The following is a 19,939-nucleotide window of genomic DNA, read 5'->3' on the forward strand; positions in this document are numbered from 1 at the left end:
TGTGACTCTGTTCTTCCAAAATCATAACGTGTTGTTTGGTTTAAAAAAATGTGATGATAAATTAGACAGATTTTTGGTCCCTTTGTTTAGGTGCATTTTTGGGATAAGGTCCAAAACAAAACCTTTTTGCAATTCCGGTCCTTATTAGAGGGTCTCATAACGGTATGGTCCGTGAGCCGTCAACTTTAACAGAAAATCTGTTAGATTTTTTACAATGACAAGTTTGCCATTTCATTTTGGACGCAAATGGTTAAAAGTAACATAATGCCATATGATCAAAACGGTAAAAAAAATTATTTGTTAAAGTATTCAAAATGGATGAACCAAGAACTCTTTGAATGCTTCAGAAGCATATCGAGGAGGGTGGCTTTAACCCTTTAAACAAACCTATCTTCAGCATCCAGATTCTTTATGTGCTTAATTAAACCAAACCATTCTGAAATGACAACTTTGCCCTTTCATATGTTTTTGGCAACCAGAAATTATGTGATGATGAAGGCAGTGGTGGTGTTGGTAAGACATTAAAGAAGATTTAATAACAAATTCAAAAATATTAAGTAAGGGCAAAATGTTCACTTTTAAAATGTAGGAGATGTGTTATTAAAGTTGATGGTCCACGGATCAAAATCGTTATAAAACACTGAGGACCGAAATTGCAAATATATATATATATATATATATATATATATATATATATATATATATATATATATATATATATATATATATATATATATATATATTTACTATATTATTAAGGATATTGTCCATTTCTTGAAAATTAAGAGGTACAACATATATTACCTCATGTACAATAATATTAAGCATATATAACCAATCTTATATCGTATTAGACGAACTTACCCTAATCTCCTAAACACAACCACCATCAACCCAATTCTCATCGTCTCCACCAACGTCTCCCACCCAAGGTCCACGGCTGCCGACTTCCCCCACCAAAGATGCAGTGATCTCTCTCGCCTCTCTTTCTCTCTCTCTCTTTCTCTTTCTCTCTCTCGCCTCTCTTTCTCTCTCTCTTTCTCTTTCCCTCTCTCTCTCGATCGCCATCGGAATGAAATGGAAACCCTAATTTCACCCCATTAGCTACCACACACACAAAAATGTACAAAACCACCATCGACATCTTCAAATGAACATCATCGATTTCTTTTCCCAAGTCATTTATCCTCTGTAACCGTCATCATCTGTCGACGAAGATCAGAAACTACAAGCACAATCATGCCCTGAACACCGAACAGGTATCTACACATTGTTGTTCCAAACTATATTCATTGATGCTTTCCCTTACTCTCGATGCTTTCCTTCACCCTGACTATTATTTTCTTGCTCTTCCCCTATCTCGAACAGTGAGTTACTTCCATCACCGCCTTCTGTTTCTTCTATCTCTCTCTCTTTCTCTACATCTCTATTTACTTGAAAGTGGTTTACGTTTAAAAATTGATGACTGATTTGGTGCTTTCAGGGTAATTTCTGAATTGATCTCTTTCTCATCCATTACTCTCCCTCTCTCTACCCTAACTTGCTGTCCATCCCCGCCACCACTCATCGATGCTGACCACCACAACACTCATCAATGCAACCACTAGTAAAACCCGTTCCACTAGTAAATATATTTTGAAGAGACTATGGAGGTGTTATATCCGTTTCTTACGCTTTGATATAATGGTGTTTCTATTTTTTGTATCTCCTGCACCTAGAAAAGAGATTTCACTCCTTGGTGTAATAATTATGTACATCGATAGTTGGATGTTTTAAGATTCAACTTTGAAGAGAGAGACCAGCATCACACTCTAACACTCTAGGTAAGAGATTTTCATCATTAATTTTGTACATCATTAGTGATGTTACCTTTGCCTTATGTGTATTAACTCTCACTATTATTTTGTGGGTATTTACTCATATTGTCCCTTTATCTTTCTTTTGATAAGAAAAAGCTTCAAAGTAGTGTATGACAACACAATATTGATTTTTAAGTTTTAATAATAATAATAATAATTTCACAATATTAATGTGTATGATATTTGTTGTTATATGATGAATAGGCTGGTCAAATGTTTCCAATGTTCAAATTAAGGGTAAAGACGATGGATAAGGTAATAATAAGATGACAATCAATTTCTTTTTGGGTTGTTGCGAGAAAAATTGGATATAGGGGATATAAAATAAAAACAAAGAAAGTAATAAAACGATAGACGGTTCGGGTCAAAATGGCGTAGAACCTAATATAATTAATAGTTTTGGTTTAGGAACTGCTAAACGAGAATAGAGTACTAATACAAATAATTAGACACATATTCTTATATTAGATGAATTAACAATAATTCATTTTGATTATAATATTAAGGTATTCATTTGTTAAATGAATTTTAAATTGAATTAATTACTTTATATTTTCAATTTAGGCCAGATTTTAATAATTTCTTATTAAAAAAATAACTTGCCCAATTATAATTATTTACAGATTTTAACAATTATTTATATGAAATAATCATTAAAATGCATTTTTACATGCTTAAATACTTAGGAAAATGGTTTTAAATAGTACACAGTATTGAAAAATTATGAAATTATTAGGAAATCATTATTTCATACAATATTAATTACTGTAAAAATTTTATATTTTTCTGAACTGTTTTAGTATTTATTTAATACTTTAATGATTAAACAACAACAAAATTCGGGAAAAATAATAAATGATTCCCAAAAATTCTGTAAAATTAACCATAGTTTTATAACATGATATAGAGCCCAGTTTATAAGTTTCGGATATTTGTGACTATGGGAAGTAATTTTTATATATTTCATTATTAATTAATCAATAAAATCATAAATAATAGTAAACAGTAATATAAATGCATGAAACTTCATAAATTATGTTTAATCAATATATTGGTCATCCCAGAATTTTCTCAGAATTTATTGAATGCAAAAAGTATTTTATGTGAATTATTGCCCTACTTTATTGCAATAATTATAGTAATTCAATAAAAATAAGTTATTTTCTGAAAATTTCCAGAACTTCTTATTTTATTGATGGGATTCTGAGAAAAATCAGGTTTATGCATAAAATGAGTTTTAGATATTTTGGTGGATTTAATTTGTTTCTTGTATGAATTTGAAACTTTTAACAACATACCTTGATGAATGCTTCAAGAGGGATGAAGATTTGAGTATAACAGATTGTTCTTGGCTGGAATATGAGTATTTCTTGGATGAATTTCGAGATTGAGAGTGAGAGAAAGAATAGAGAAGGTTTAAGTGGTGAAGAGAATAATGTGTTGGGAGAAAAAGGAAAGGAAAGTGGATGGGAGGTGTGAGTGGGAGACCATGGGAATAATCTTTTTGCTTTTGGTGGTCTTCATAATTTCCCACTAACACAAGCATCTTTTACATAATTAATATAAGAGTTTTATAAAATTTAATGTAAAGTTTATAAAAATAGAGTTTTATAAAATTTAATGTAAAGTTTATAAAAATGGAGTTTTATAAAAGATGAGTTATTATTTGATTATAACAATCTACTTTGATTTGAAGTTTAATTATAGCATTCAAGTTTGATTCTTTTAAATTTAATTAGAGCATTATACTTTGATTTGATTTTAATATGGTATCATAATTTAATTTGATTATAGTTATAACGTTGTACTATACTATGTTGCTATTAACGTCAATTTATATCGTAGTGTATGAGTTTTGATCCTATTAGCGTCAAGTAATCTTGAGTAGGGTTTGAATGAGATTAAGAGAGGTTTCGTTTGTGATCTTTTTGAGTGTCCGGCTTCGCAACGCAAGGTCCATAGACCCCGTTAAGCCATGATTTAGTGTCCTACACAATCCCGATGATTGTGCAATAGTGTTTTATCGCTTTGGTTCGTTGTTTAGCACTGTTAAGGCTAAGGAATATCAAACACATGAACTTTCCAAATGATGTTTTCTCATTAAAATAGCGAATTGTACAATGATTACATAACGTAAACCCTAACATACAAGGGTTAATGGAGTTGACCGGTTTAACTTGTTGACTTTGTTTGACTTTGACTTGACCGAAATTTGATGGTTGTCACATCATCCCCCCGTTAGAGGGAATTTCGTCCCGAAATTTGCATTTTGACTGGGACTTCAAGAGTTTGGAAAAAGATGTGGAAAACGTTTCGTAGTACAAGAAATTGATTTTGGTGAGGAACAACCCTCCTGATGTCACATGACGACCTTGAAAATTTCTTATTGTAACTTGAACTGAGTCGATTTAAAAGGAGTTTATTGTTTTGGGATGATAGAGTATTCTATGTGTGCTTTTATACTCCCTGTTTTATCCTTGGTATTACCACTATGAATATTTTATAACGTAGTTAGCGAGTTCCATCATTACGAATGTTTCAACAAATTTTGACGAAATTTGCATTATAAGTCCTACCAGTTCTTTTATAGTAGCTTGGCGTAAACTAGTCGTATATCATTAAGATTGCAAGGGCATTCGGATGGGTGACCCCGCCTTAAGCCCACAACCAAACAAGGAACAGGGAATGAGGCGGAATCACACATTCTAAGTCCATAGAATCTTAATGATATATGACCATAATGTTTACACTAGCCATCATAGATTCCAGGGGCGTAGTATTATTGGGGCCAGGAGGGGCAGTGGCCCCCTCCTGATTTTTGGGCTAGAAGTAGGAATTGTAGTTCAAAATAAAATAGTTATAAGCCTGCTATCTTCAAACTTGGGCTTTGGCCCCTCCCGATTCCTAATCAGAATTGTCCAATACTCCAAATTCTCCAAGCGACCAAGCGGTATCAAGAAATCAAAATCGATTCATCCCCATTTGCCCAATTCGCTGCCTATCTCGCATGCTGTTCGTTTGTCGCTGTCTCGCCAAGTCAGTCGCCTGGTCTCACTCTCGCCAATTTGATTTATAAGTTATGAACTTATAGATTTGGTTATTGTTGGTGTTGGGTCTTGTACTGTTGCTGTTGTTTTCAGTTTGATTTTTTTATTTTTAGATTTCGTTATTGATTTGGTTATGCTTAACAGCTAGGCAGCTTCAAACAAAACTGAAAAGTGAAAACAAAGATTGATTTGGTTATTGTTAAATGAGTTATTGGTTATTGTTCAAATTTTGATTTTTGATTTTTTTGATTGAATCAATTGTTCCTTCATTTTGATTTTTCTAGATATAATCATGGGAAAGATGAAAACATTGAAAGAGAAATTGCTATCTGCTTACTAATATATCATTCATAATCTGTTTTTAAAGACATTAAAGGTTGTCGGGTTGAGTTGTAATTCTTTTTCTAGGTGTTTTTGGTGTTTATTTGTTGAAAAAAATCTGTTATTATTATTTTATTTTTTTGTTAATTTCAGTTTATAATATTTTCGCCCCCCCCCCCCCAAGTTAATTGTTCAAGCTCCGCCACTGATAGATTCACTAGTAAAAACCCTGAGTTTTTACATAGATGATAAGACTTATTTGGGTTTTGTCGTGTTCTCAAGATTCATGGTTTATATACTTGAATCGATGCTAGTTTTAGTAATAAAAAGAAATTTAGAATTTAAACGTCGATGTTAGAAGCTTGTACTGATATTTAAGGGGTTAAAAAAAATAAAGTTTTATTAGTTACCTATAGCGACACACAAGTCATAATTTGCATGTGCGAAGACTTGGAGTACTTTCTAATTGGTTCATGTGTGAAGACTTGGAGTACTTTCTAACTGGTTCATGTGTGAAGACTTTGAGTACTTTCTAATGAAAAGTGTGCTACTGGGGAAATTCGAAACTGGTACGTAGCTTCAAAGTCAAGAATATGCAGTAGGCATGTGATGCATTAAATGCATGAGGCACATAAGTCATAATTTGCAGCAACATATACGTATATGTGTGTGAATTGAAGAAGAAGGTTACGGCTCATAGACCATATATATTTATTTCCTCTTTATTTGTTATTAATTACTTCTCCCACTTCACTTATATAAATCATCACATTCTTACCGCAATTTTTAACTTCTCCCTCACAAATGGATCCACCTGCAGATCATCAAAACCCCATATATGACCTCGATTGGTTTCAGTACTTTGATCATCAAGATCTTTTCAGGTATATATAAACGTCACTCATTACCCCATCTTTCGCACAAAAAAGTGATTTTGTCTATATTGATCAAAACATGGTTTGGATTTGTAGTGATCAAAAAGAGTCTTCCATCGTGTTGGATTTGATTATCTTGAGTTTTTTGGATTTTTGCAGTGGTGACAGGCTCGACCATCATGATTACGAGTTGTCGGAAAAATTGCATGAAGTGCTCGATCAGAACGTTTCCACAGTACTTAACAAAGATCAAAACATCATTTCTAGAAATGAGTTTCACGATTTAGATCCCCTTAAAGACATAAGCTTATGGGATTGTTGGGAGGATGGTAATTTACCATTGGTTAGTTTCAGTGAAGACTGTAAATCCGGTGGTGAGGCTACATGTAGTTCTAGTGCTGCCACCACTGATCACGGTGGTCGGAAGGTGGCAAAGAGATTGAGACCATTGGAGTTTGAAGAGATAGCGAAGTACTTTGAGATGCCGATAATCATGGCGGCAAAGGAACTAGGGATAGGGTTAACATTGTTGAAGAAAAGATGCAGAGAGCTAAACATAAACAGATGGCCTCATAGAAAACTTACGAGCCTACAATCCCTCATTCAAAATGCCAAGGTAAATTACGATAATAACCTTCTATACATTACTCATGCATGCATGCCTGCACTTGGTAACCAAAGTAGTTTTGGTATTTTCTAAAATTTTAATTATTAGTTTCTTTATAACATAAACAATGGCCCTAGGCATATTCCACATCAATTCAATTGATTTACTACGATTTCCTGATTTATATTTATATAAACTTAACTCATTGTAAATTTTGTGAACTCACACGAAAAATATATTGCATCTACCTTTTTTTTAAAAAAAAACTAGGAGTTGGGATTAAAGGAGGAGATAGAGACGTTAGAAGGGCACAAGAAGATGATGGAGAAATTGCCAGGTATGGAATTGACAGAAAGAACAAAGAAGCTTAGGCAAGCTTGCTTCAAAGCTATTTATAAGAAGAGAGAACTTAACAATCCTTAGTCCTTACCTTTTCTTTTAGCCATTTTGTTATAATTAGTGGATTTTAATCTACATTGTATGTGTTTTTCTCTTGATAGTTTGATACCCTTTTTAGTTTCATTGTGTTTGTTTGTCTATTGATTTTTTTATGCAGAAAATTTTGTATAATTTGGGTATTATAGTTTGTATTATGTATTTAGCCATATTCTAGATTGCCGACACGACTACGCCGACGACTCTATACTAGAGGTCTATATAAATAGACTTATGAATTTAGTAGGAATAACTTGATTATAATCTTGTGATTTGTTCCATGTCTGATCCACTCCTAAGATTCACTCGACATGCCCCCAGTTACGTGTAATTAAAATTTTAGTAGACTGTTGATCCTAATGAGTCTACCCTAAGTCCACAACCAAACAAGGAACAAGTCAACTACGAGAAACACGCATATGGACTTGTGAGTTATTTGTAAATTGATTATGGAAATAAAGTTTTTAGACATTGTTGGGTAAAATAATTGTAAAACACTTGTTGGGCCATGGTTAGGAGTGTTGGGCACCTTTTGGGCTTTCCATGGTTACTAAATGTGAAACATGTAGCACTTGCGTGGGCCCCCACAAAACTAAGTTTTCACATGTCTTTCCCACTTCTAGGCCCATTAGGGAACTTAATAGTCCAATGAGTTGGCCATTTTGGAGTGTATCCTTTCGGATACGTTTGATAAGGTCGGGTATTTTGATGGCTCAAAAGTAATGTGAATGACGCGCTTTGGCCTATAGGTTTGGGAACTCTCGCCTTTGGTCCCCAGATAAGCAAACTGGTCCCTCAGTTGATTGGGATGTATACGAATGCTTGCCTAGTCAGGACTTTCGGGCTACCGGCACCTCCCCCTTCCAGTTACTACGCGTCCATTACTATGATCCTACCCAAGTAGAGTGGATGACTTTGAATTTCCTATGAGCTCTAAGGAATATATATGTATATACATTTTTTTTAAACCACTTGAATATGTGTGTGATTTTCAGAGAAAGAGGAGAATATTCACTAGTGTATGCACACATATAAGTGTCAGGAGTAATACGTATGCACCTAAGGGAGCAATTAACACACAAAGGTATTCCTAGGATTTTCTAAGTGTGAATTGCATGCAGTTGTGTGTGCATTTTATAAACTAGCATACGAGAGGACCCTAGAGGCTATAGACTAGGTCAAGGCAATTAACCTAATTCCCTATAGTCAAGGCTCTGATACCAATCTGTCACACCCCGATCCTTGTCGGAATCGATCGAGGCGTGATATATTGTTCAAAGTCTCATGACAACTATGTTATAATATGATTAGATTCAATTAAGTACTAAGTATGCAAACATGATCCACAACATACAAATACAAATCCAAATACGAACAACATTTATTACATCAAATTTAAATAGTCTTGTGGATTTCTAAGGCACAACCTATTTTTCATCAACTTCATTCTTCAAATCTGCATCATGGGTAAAAACAGGTCAACTACGAGAGTTGGTGAGTAATCTAATTTTAGTAGAGAAAATTGTGAAGTTGAAACCTTTATAATTGGAAATTTGTTTTCTTTTGAAGTCGGCAAACAATTGTATTTGAGATAACGGTTTATAAATCAAAAATTGATTAACAAATGATAACAACAACAATAAGTCCTCACCCTATATATACATATGTATATATATATATATATATATATATATATATATATATATATATATATAAATATATATAGGATGGAGCATCTAATCATCATACACACTCAACCACGTGCGATCAATCACCTTAGCGTCCCAAGGCGGGGTGGTCAACCTAATAGCGCTATTATTGTCCATAACGTACCTCAAGAATACGGGCATAGTCATGGAGATTAGACTAAAAATGATAATGCACTACAAGTACATGTAGCGTAAACAAACAATAGTTATACAATTAATGACTCACGTATAAATGTTCCAACAATGTCTCAATTGTGATAAAACAACAAAATGAAGTTGGAACATATTAGAACCACATGATATACCCCAAAAGTATTGAAAATTATAAAGTATGGGGTAGATTACTCACATTAGTTCCAAAACGAAATGCGTGTGTCGTACGATAGACGGTTCGGGTCAAAATGGCGTAGAACCTAATATAATTAATAGTTTTGGTTTAGGAACTGCTAAACGAGAATAGAGTACTAATACAAATAATTAGACACATATTCTTATATTAGATGAATTAACAATAATTCATTTTGATTATAATATTAAGGTATTCATTTGTTAAATGAATTTTAAATTGAATTAATTACTTTATATTTTCAATTTAGGCCAGATTTTAATAATTTCTTATTAAAATAATAACTTGCCCAATTATAATTATTTACAGATTTTAACAATTATTTATATGAAATAATCATTAAAATGCATTTTTACATGCTTAAATACTTAGGAAAATGGTTTTAAATAGTACACAGTATTGAAAAATTATGAAATTATTAGGAAATCATTATTTCATACAATATTAATTACTGCAAAAATTTTATATTTTTCTGAACTGTTTTAGCATTTATTTAATACTTTAATGATTAAACAACAACAAAATTCGGGAAAAATAATAAATGATTCCCAAAAATTCTGTAAAATTAACCATAGTTTTATAACATGATATAGAGCCCAGTGTATAAGTTTCGGATATTTGTGACTATGGGAAGTAATTTTTATATATTTCATTATTAATTAATCAATAAAATCATAAATAATAGTAAACAGTAATATAAATGCATGAAACTTCATAAATTATGTTTAATCAATATATTAGTCATCCCAGAATTTTCTCAGAATTTATTGAATGCAAAAAGTATTTTATGTGAATTATTGCCCTACTTTATTGCAATAATTATAGTAATTCAATAAAAATAAGTTATTTTCTGAAAATTTCCAGAACTTCTTATTTTATTGATGGGATTCTGAGAAAAATCAGGTTTATGCATAAAATGAGTTTTAGATATTTTGGTGGATTTAATTTGTTTCTTGTATGAATTTGAAACTTTTAACAACATACCTTGATGAATGCTTCAAGAGGGATGAAGATTTGAGTATAACAGATTGTTCTTGGCTTGAATATGAGTATTTCTTGGATGAATTTCGAGATTGAGAGTGAGAGAAAGAATAGAGAAGGTTTAAGTGGTGAAGAGAATAATGTGTTGGGAGAAAAAGGAAAGGAAAGTGGATGGGAGGTGTGAGTGGGAGACCATGGGAATAATCTTTTTGCTTTTGGTGGTCTTCATAATTTCCCACTAACACAAGCATCTTTTACATAATTAATATAAGAGTTTTATAAAATTTAATGTAAAGTTTATAAAAATAGAGTTTTATAAAATTTAATATAAAGTTTATAAAAATTGAGTTTTATAAAAGATGAGTTATTATTTGATTATAACAATCTACTTTGATTTGAAGTTTAATTATAGCATTCAAGTTTGATTCTTTTAAATTTAATTAGAGCATTATATTTTGATTTGATTTTAATATGGTATCATAATTTAATTTGATTATAGTTATAACGTTGTACTATACTATGTTGCTATTAACGTCAATTTATATCGTAGTGTATGAGTTTTGATCCTATTAGCGTCAAGTAATCTTGAGTAGGGTTTGAATGAGATTGAGAGAGGTTTCGTTTGTGATCTTTTTGAGTGTCCGGCTTCGCAACGCAAGGTCCATAGACCCCGTTAAGCCATGATTTAGTGTCCTACACAATCCCGATGATTGTGCAATAGTGTTTTATCGCTTTGGTTCGTTGTTAGCACTGTTAAGGCTAAGGAATATCAAACACATGAACTTTCCAAATGATGTTTTCTCATTAAAATAGCGAATTGTACAGTGATTACATAACGTAAACCCTAACATACAAGGGTTAATGGAGTTGACCGGTTTAACTTGTTGACTTTGTTTGACTTGACCGAAATTTGATGGTTGTCACAGGAGTTTCCCAAACTCCCAACTCGCATAATCCTCAATCCAGACGGCCACTTGGGCCACCTTCCTCCCCGATGGGGGGGGGGTGTGAAACTCATCCTAGTTTCATGCTTGCTTCTGCTCCCAGATACCAGAACCGTTATCCCTCACTTTGATTCGACTAAGCTCTTACAACACCCAAGGTTTGAAGGATTCCCAATCCATCTTACCCTCTAATGATCGAACTGCTGACAACCTGTGCTTACAAATGCTAGTGTTCCATTACTTGCCAAACCCAACGACCGCACAACCCTTGAAGACCAGATAAACATTACCGAAATCCTAGCAAAACTGATAACCCCAGACACTTTTGATGATACAACACCCAAATCTTGAAGCCCTCTGAGCTGATGCCCAGACCAAAACCTCAGCATTAGACCACTTCCCTTGGCACCCCCGAGATCCAACCAAGCACGATTTCTAAAACCACAGAACCCTGACGAAACTAGAGAACTAACCCGTTGAATCGTGACCATAGATCTTCCACACGATACCCATGGACCAATCTCGACCAAGAACCCGAATAACAACCGAACACACTGGAATCCGCTTCACAAAATACAACCCCCTACAGACCCACTAATGATTCATGGAATGTAAATGGCATATAACAATTATTAATGATGCAACTCAATCAATAAAAAAAATTAAACCAAGATAGCGCTTACCAAATCAATGCAAAATTCCAAACAACATAAATACTGATAACAATCAAAGAGAAAGCAAAAGATAACATTCCTGCAATATCATATGTTGGAGTCCTGGCCTCCCCTGTCTGACACTGCAATGCTTGGCTCCTCCCTGCTTGGGGCTCCTTCCCTACCCTTACGACCATCCTTGATCCTCAACGTAGAGGGATTAGGCGCACTCACTGCTCCTCCCCTCAACATCAGACAGTCGGCCTTCTTGTGGCCCACTTGGTTGCAGTGAAAACATAACGGGCTTGCCCCCCGAGGACAATCCCTGCTGACATAACCAACCCTGCCACACTTGTAGCAACCCAAACCCCTAGAATGACAAACCCTATCGTGAAGTTTCCTGTACGTGCTGCACTGACTCCGGCCCTGCTGGCCTCTCAAATGTTGATTCGAAGTCTTAGGTCTCTTCCCGGGACCCCCAGTACATGCACCTGATCTGGCCCCCTCTTCCCTAGATGCTCCAAATTGATCTCCCACTCTTGGGCTCTAGAAATCATATCATTCAGGGTCTTGCACCCTGAAATACTCACAAACTCCCTGATATCACCCCGCAACATATCATGATACCTCACCTTCTTCATTTCCTCATCTATTGCATACTGTGGAACCAATAAAGCCCTCTCCCAGAACTTGGCAGTAATCTCTGTCACAGTCTCAGTATTCTGGTGGAGATCACATTTCATTAATCCGAGTGTTTTGTATAATTTTTAATCACATCTTTCAAGAACACATATGCAAATAGCTAAAAATCAGCAAGTAATATGTGGGTAGATAGAAACATAAGAGATGATACCAGTTCAGATACATACAATCGAACATTTGGACATTGAAACCCACTTTTGGCTAAGTAATGTTCCACCAGTTCATCGGGAATATGTTAAAAAAGAACATATAAGACTATCTTGATAAAAGGTTGATTTGTTAATTGTTAATAAGTGAAAGAGAAACTAGAATCAAATCTTACAGTTGGGGTGTAGTCTGTTAAAGAGGCAAGAAAATCTGTGACTGCAGTTTCATCATCGTTTGATTGCTGGTTGTGGTTCATATTTCTTATCCTTTTTTTCTGAAAAGATATTTAACTATAGATGGTGATTCTATGTTCTCTTGGAGATTCTTACTTTAAGTCAAGTTATTTGGACTAAGAATGTGAAATTTATGAAATTTTATGGCACAATAAACCATTTCCAAAGGCTATGGGTTAACAAGCTTTAATCTCCATCTATAAGCACCGATCAACGAAATATGTTCTTGAATTGAGGATAAAGATAGGGTTTTTCATGAATGAAGGAGATATTTAATAATGGTAAATTTATGTTAACTTATGGTCCTAACGGATGGTTTATGATACGATGATTGCTCAAACAAATCTTTGAACTTTATGGCATTCAAGTATGTGACTTGGGATCTACAGTGTGGAAATTGTATGATAATTAGTTGTTGTGGCTGTCAGTTAGAACTAAGAATGCTATAACAGAAGTATTGAACTATATTAATTTAGAAGTAACAATCTAACAAGAAATTCAATCAATGTTGTTACAGGTTTAGGTTTCCCGGAAAGAGGGATGTGTTAGCTTTAACCACAGTTAAAAAGAGAATTAGGTCGGAGTGTTATTTTCCCGAAGTAGCGAGAGAGAAGGGGAATGTGTTAGGTTTTCAGAATTCAAGGAAAGATATTAGACATACCTTAATCAAAGAAGAAGGTCGGAGTCGAGGGGTGAGGGTTGTAGAATGTGGTGGAGTCGATTGGGAAACGAAGCCAAAATTGTCGTGTAAGATCTGTTAGGATAGGAAGAGAAAGTAGGAGAGGTGGCAACTTTGCCTGTTTTTCCTTCCTCAACACTTGGCTTTCCTTTTTATCATTTAGAGGGAATCGGTAGAGCTCACCGGTCACCCCGGGTGTGTCATGGAAACTTCTTTGCAAACATCTAGTTTGTATATAAGATATTAAAATGTGATTTTCAAACATTAACGGTCTACATCTAAAATGATGACAATTATACCATATTAAGGGCTTCTAGCCCAACTTTATCAGGTGGTGCCCTCCCTCTTTGAGGTCGAGGGTTCAAGTCTCGTGGTAGACATAAGTGGAATTAGATGTTTAGTTTAGGAGTAAATTATAATATTTGTATTTGTCGGTTCAAAAAAAATGGACAACAAAAGTATTAAAATGAAGTTTCGATCCAAATAATTATATACGGAGGAATGCTTAGGCAACATTATGGAAATTAAGAGCGTATAAAATATGTAAGTTAAAACCATAATAAATACCATAAAAATTATAACCTCTATATAAATTAGGAATACAGGATAATGTAAATCACTCATTATTAATTGTACAAACATATTAAATGATGTTGATAATAAGAACATATAAATTGTGTAAGTTAATACCACAATAAATATCATAAAAGTATATAACGGCTAAATAAATTAGAAACACTAAAAAAGCAAAACAATAAAAAGAAATTATGTAGGTAACCAAAATCATAAGTTTAAAATAGAGTAAATTACACGAATTGTCTCTCATGCAACAATCCTTATTTTCAAAAATTAACTCGGACCGTCCCTCGTTTAGTTTAAACTTACACGCTTTATACCTCCAAACATAAAATGAATATTTTCTCCTTATTAATTTATTTTAATCTTTTTAATTCATTTATATTTCCCTTCAATTTATTTATATAATTAATTTAAAAGATATTAAATAGAGTAAATTACATGAATCGTACATCGTCCAAATGCCAAAAGGCACGTTCAATCCTTGTTTTTTGAGATTAACTCGGACTGTCCTTCGTTTGTTTAAAACTTGCATGCTTCATCCCTTCGGACATAAAAATATTATTTTACACTTAATAATTTCTTTTTTAATTTTCTTTTATCTATTTCTTAATTTTAAACTTATATATATATATATATATATATATATATATATATATATATATATATATATAGAGAGAGAGAGAGAGAGAGAGAGAGAGAGAGTTAGGTTCATATATGAACACTATATACTGTGTGATTGTATAACCAATTTTTGATCAATCATTTAATATTGGTACGATAGTAATTCACATATAAATCAATAAATGCATATTCAGTTATAATCTTATAATTATTGTAACTCATTTCATTTAACTTCGCTCCTATAATTTTGGTAACCAGTTTAAGTTGAATTCTTTAATATAAGTATCGAGAAAGTTGGCGACTAAAACTCAAATATAGTGCCAAATCGAATACTCATTCTTTCAGAATTCATACAAAGAATATATTAGTTTATTGCATATTCTTCAAGATTATGTTACACACTGTAGTATATTTTTATGTGTAAAAATAATATTTTCTTATTCTTCAAGAATTTTCAGTTGGTCTATAGTTTTGGTGAATCTGTGTAAAAAAATATTGCAAATACTTCAAAAGAATATGTTATAAAGTATTAATGTATCGTTCTTAATGAATGAAATTTTTTTCACATATCTCACTAGTTTTATGACAGTAGTTCAAAAATATTTATTAGTCAATGCATTCTTAAAGATTGAAATGTGATTCTTAAAGAATGAAATAAGTTTCAAGTAAATTCTTGATTTTTAAAGAATCAAATCACCCGATTCTTTAATTTTGTACTTTCTGAACATTGTATAAAAATATTTTGTTAATATTTTGTAAAACTAATAGTGAAATAGCCTAATTTTTATAGAAAGAAATATGTTATGAAACTAAGTAATTCTTAAAGAATGAAATCTATTTCGTTTTATGTGATTATTGTGTAAATAAATATTGCACATTTTTCAATACGTGATTTTCTGTGATTTGGTTTTAAAAATAATAATCTGAATTTTATTAATACATTTGACTTGGTTTCCTAAAATATAGTTACTTCTCTTTATCTCATTTAATAAAATGTCATAATTACTCTTTAATGACCTTAGAATTAATTGATTGTAATTATATAGTAATTGCTATCCTACATTAATACAATGCACCCTAAAATCATAGTCATTAATTTTTTTCAATCCAATGATCATAATTCGGTCACACATTCACATAATATTTGTAGTTCACATTTAATCCTAACCATATATATATATATATATATATATATATATATATATATATATATATATATATATATATATATATATATATATATATATATATATATATATATATAACAATCTCTTCACCAACCCACCCTCCCCCTTCTTTTTCCATGCCCCTCCTTCGGTCCCTTAGCTCTTTTCAAAGAAAAAATGGCAGACCCTAAAGCTCACAATCCTCTCTCTATTCTAGTGATGAACTCCATTGTATATTGCACCGGAAATCATTCGGCGGGAAGGCTACAACAAATCGAAGGCGGATGTGTGGTCACTCTGAAAACTCTTCCTCACTATTTTCTATTTCTCATCCAAGCATATTCCGAAGACCTTGGACCTCTCACCACCCCCCCCCCCCCCGACGCGACCTACCAAGGGTTTTGAGTCTACCGGTCGTCTAGGTGTGAGATCGAGGCTATCTGTGCAGAGCTGTAGAGGCTACTATCACACCAATCTTCCTCATTTGATGTGAAATACACCCAGAAAAAAAACTTTTAAGCTTCTTTCTCTGCAACTCAGAATCATGAGCAGCATACCGACAAGCTTCAGGAAGACCATGGTTGACGGTAGGGTTCAGGGTTTACAAAACCATGCTCTGATTTTCTTAAACTCTCGTTTCTGATTTTGCTAAACTCTCAAACAGGAAAGCATGAGGGTTTCAAATTTTCCAATTTTGCATCTTTATATTTTTTGGTGTGTAGCTTAAAATTTGGTGTTAAAATTTCTTTTTCTGATTTGGGTTTTTGCATGTAGCTTGAGTTTTGGATTTTGATTTCAAATTCATTTTAGTTTTGGATGATATCATTTGATTTGATGTCGTAGGGATTATTGAGAACGAGGACAACAAAGAGGAGTTTTTGGTGATGGTTATGTGTATTTCTAGTGGTGGTGTAGATTTTCCGAGGGTAGTGGTACGTATTGTTCTTAAACAGGATATAAATATATATATATATATATATATATATATATATATATATAGAGAGAGAGAGAGAGAGAGAGAGAGATTCTCTTATAAATGATTAAAATATTTTTTAATAATTAATAATAATCATAAATATCAAAATAAATGAAAAATAAATTGAAAATGACATTAAACTAATGAGTCATTTTATCTTTCAAAAGGACATTAGAGTCATTTTATCTTTCAAAATGGATGAAACATGTAAATTTAAACTAATAAGAAACCTGTAAATTTAAACAATTCATGTAATTTACTCTATTAAATATTTATGGGTCCTATCTCCTTTTATCCCTCATTCCTTATCTTCCTCTCTCTCATTCTCGTTTACAACAACCCTCCATCATCTTATACATTCAGACACCGCCATCGGCACCTATTACAATCACCATTGGCACCTCCTGCAACCACTAAATCTGATAACAGAACAAGAATTGAAACCTGATACTAAAACCATAATCTAAAGCTCAATCCCAAATGGAATCAACACCAATTTTCTGAAATAGTGAAATTTGAAGCCACAACAAACCAAAATGTGATAGTGTAATCAACATAACTCCTAATCTAAAACCTTCAATCAACATCAGTTTTCGAGATAAAATCCCCAAATTTAAAATAGGTCCTCCGGCGATGCAAAATCTGGTACCTAGAGAGAGAATTGTACCCTCGATTCATGCCCTAAGGTGTTAAACATCAACATACATCACAATTTCGAAGCAAACTAAAATATCTTTAAAATCCTAGAACCCTCATAATCATCACTCACTTATCATCACATGTCGTCGACCATCAGACAAGATTTCATGACTGATAGGAACGGTGGAAGTTTTCCGGCGACCGAGAGGAATAAATGGTTGTTCGACAGACAGTTGTCGGAGAGTGTCGGCATCAGCAGAGATTCGTTGATCCGGAAAACATGTTGTCTTCTTCCTCGCTACTCTCTTGCCCAAACGCTGTCCGCCTCTCATTTTTCCGATGAGAGAGTGCAGATCCGACAACCCTTATAGTGAAAATCCGGTTCTTTCTTCCTCTCTTTGGTGTCTTTCAAGTTTCAAATGAGTTTTCCATAAAAGACCTTATATTCTGACTTTTTTTCTTTTTAGACCTAAATTTTTTTTCTTTTCCGAAAAAGACCCAACTTTTATGTGTTACTTGTTATTTCAGACACTAGCAGGTCATCAATAGGTAAATTAGGTATTTTTGTTTCATAAAAGACCATATATTTTTTAGTTGTTTCCATTTTAGACCTAAAATGTTTTTTTTTCAAAATAAACTCAACTTTAAAATTGATTATAATCTTCAAGACCAAATATATAAGGTACTTCTTGACTACACCGAAAAAGAAAGTATACATGTATACACTAAAAAATGTTATCTAATCTATTATCTTTTGAGCGAATATAACCTAAAAGAATTGCAAAATTTTATTATTGTCTAAAAGATATAATTAAACTTTATCTTGGATATATATTATTTCATTAAACTTATTGTTTATAGAAAATGTTATTATTATCGTTAATAAAATGTTTGATGTTAATTTGATATTTTTTTGTAACATGGATAATACATGGCTAAGAAGAATCTTTTAGCATAATAACAATTTTTTTTGTAGAAAAAAAAATACCATATAATTTAACAAACTGTATACAAAATAATTTTTTAGTTTGTCTATTATACTTATTTGGTGAGTTTGGACATATTTCCCTATCTCACTTTTCTATATTATTTGGCCGAATTTTTTAATCAATTTTTTTAGAACAGTTAACAAACGCACTCACTATCATATTCCTAAACCAAAGCCATAGAATATTTTTTAGCATTAGTCTATTATTAAATAATATGTTATAATTATATCAAATAAATACATAAAAATATTAATCCTAAACATTCGTATTAGTTTTGTTTAGATATATGAGATTCAAGTTTAAGATTTTCTTAAAAAAAATGTTAACATCACATATGAATATATATAACTATATTTTGGGAAGGAAACCATTTAAGCATAAGTTGAAAATCCAAGTAACAAAAATGATATCGCACACTTAAATATCAAAATACCATGGTTGACATTATTAACAATGGTTGGAATGTGGTGAATGAGCAAAACTGACAAAACTTTGAAATTTTGTTGTAGAGAAAAGAAAATTGAATAGTTGGCATACTACCTCATTTTATTAATTTATATTATGTATACATGGTGTTTAGATCAATACATGGTATTTGTATATCACTGTTATTGATTCTTAAGGATAATCATAATAATTACCAAAATAAAATTTAGGATTTCATTTTAAATTTGAAAGGATATAATCACGTTTTTATGCATGAACGAAGTTAAGCTTTATTAAATCGGTGTAGTTAAGTACCTTATACAACTAGTGTTAAAGGTTGTAACCAATTTTAAAGTTGAGTTTATTTTGAAATAAAAAAAAAATAGGTCTAAACTAGAAAAAGTACAAAATGTAGGTTTTTTTATGAAATGAAAATATTTAATTTCCCTTTTGGTAACCTGCTAGGGTCTAAAATAACAAGTAATAGGTAAAAGTTGGGTCTTTTTCGGAAAAGGAAAAAGTTTTAGGTCTAAAAAGAAAACAAATCAAAATATAGGGTCTTTATGGAAATAACCCAGAAATAAATCCAATACCATGAAGTGCAGGTGAGGTGCGTGGGGGAGAATAGGGTAGGCGGGGTCGTTTTTATTTTAAAAGATATAAATAATAGTTAAATAATATATAAATTAAAAATAATAATATCTAAGGGCAATATAGTCTTTTCATTTTTTTGAACAGCGGAATCACATTAAAACGAAACTAGTGAGACGCTAGACAAGTTACAACATACAAACAAGAGAAACATGAGAATTACACCAGTCAAATCAATTTAAAGAACTAAACCTCCCTCTATATTTCAACCAATTAAAAGAGATTAATTGGATATCATCAGCTGTCTTCATTGGGCTGCTCCTGAAACTTTTGAAAATTAAAGCGTTGCTAGTCTTCCATATGCTCCATAAAACCGAATATATGAGGGCCCATAGCAATCTCTTCCTTTTCTTA

The sequence above is a fragment of the Lactuca virosa genome, chromosome 8 (assembly GCF_052849685.1).
Source record: "Lactuca virosa cultivar CGN04683 chromosome 8, Lactuca_virosa_CGN04683_v6, whole genome shotgun sequence".
Lineage (NCBI taxonomy): Eukaryota > Viridiplantae > Streptophyta > Magnoliopsida > Asterales > Asteraceae > Lactuca > Lactuca virosa.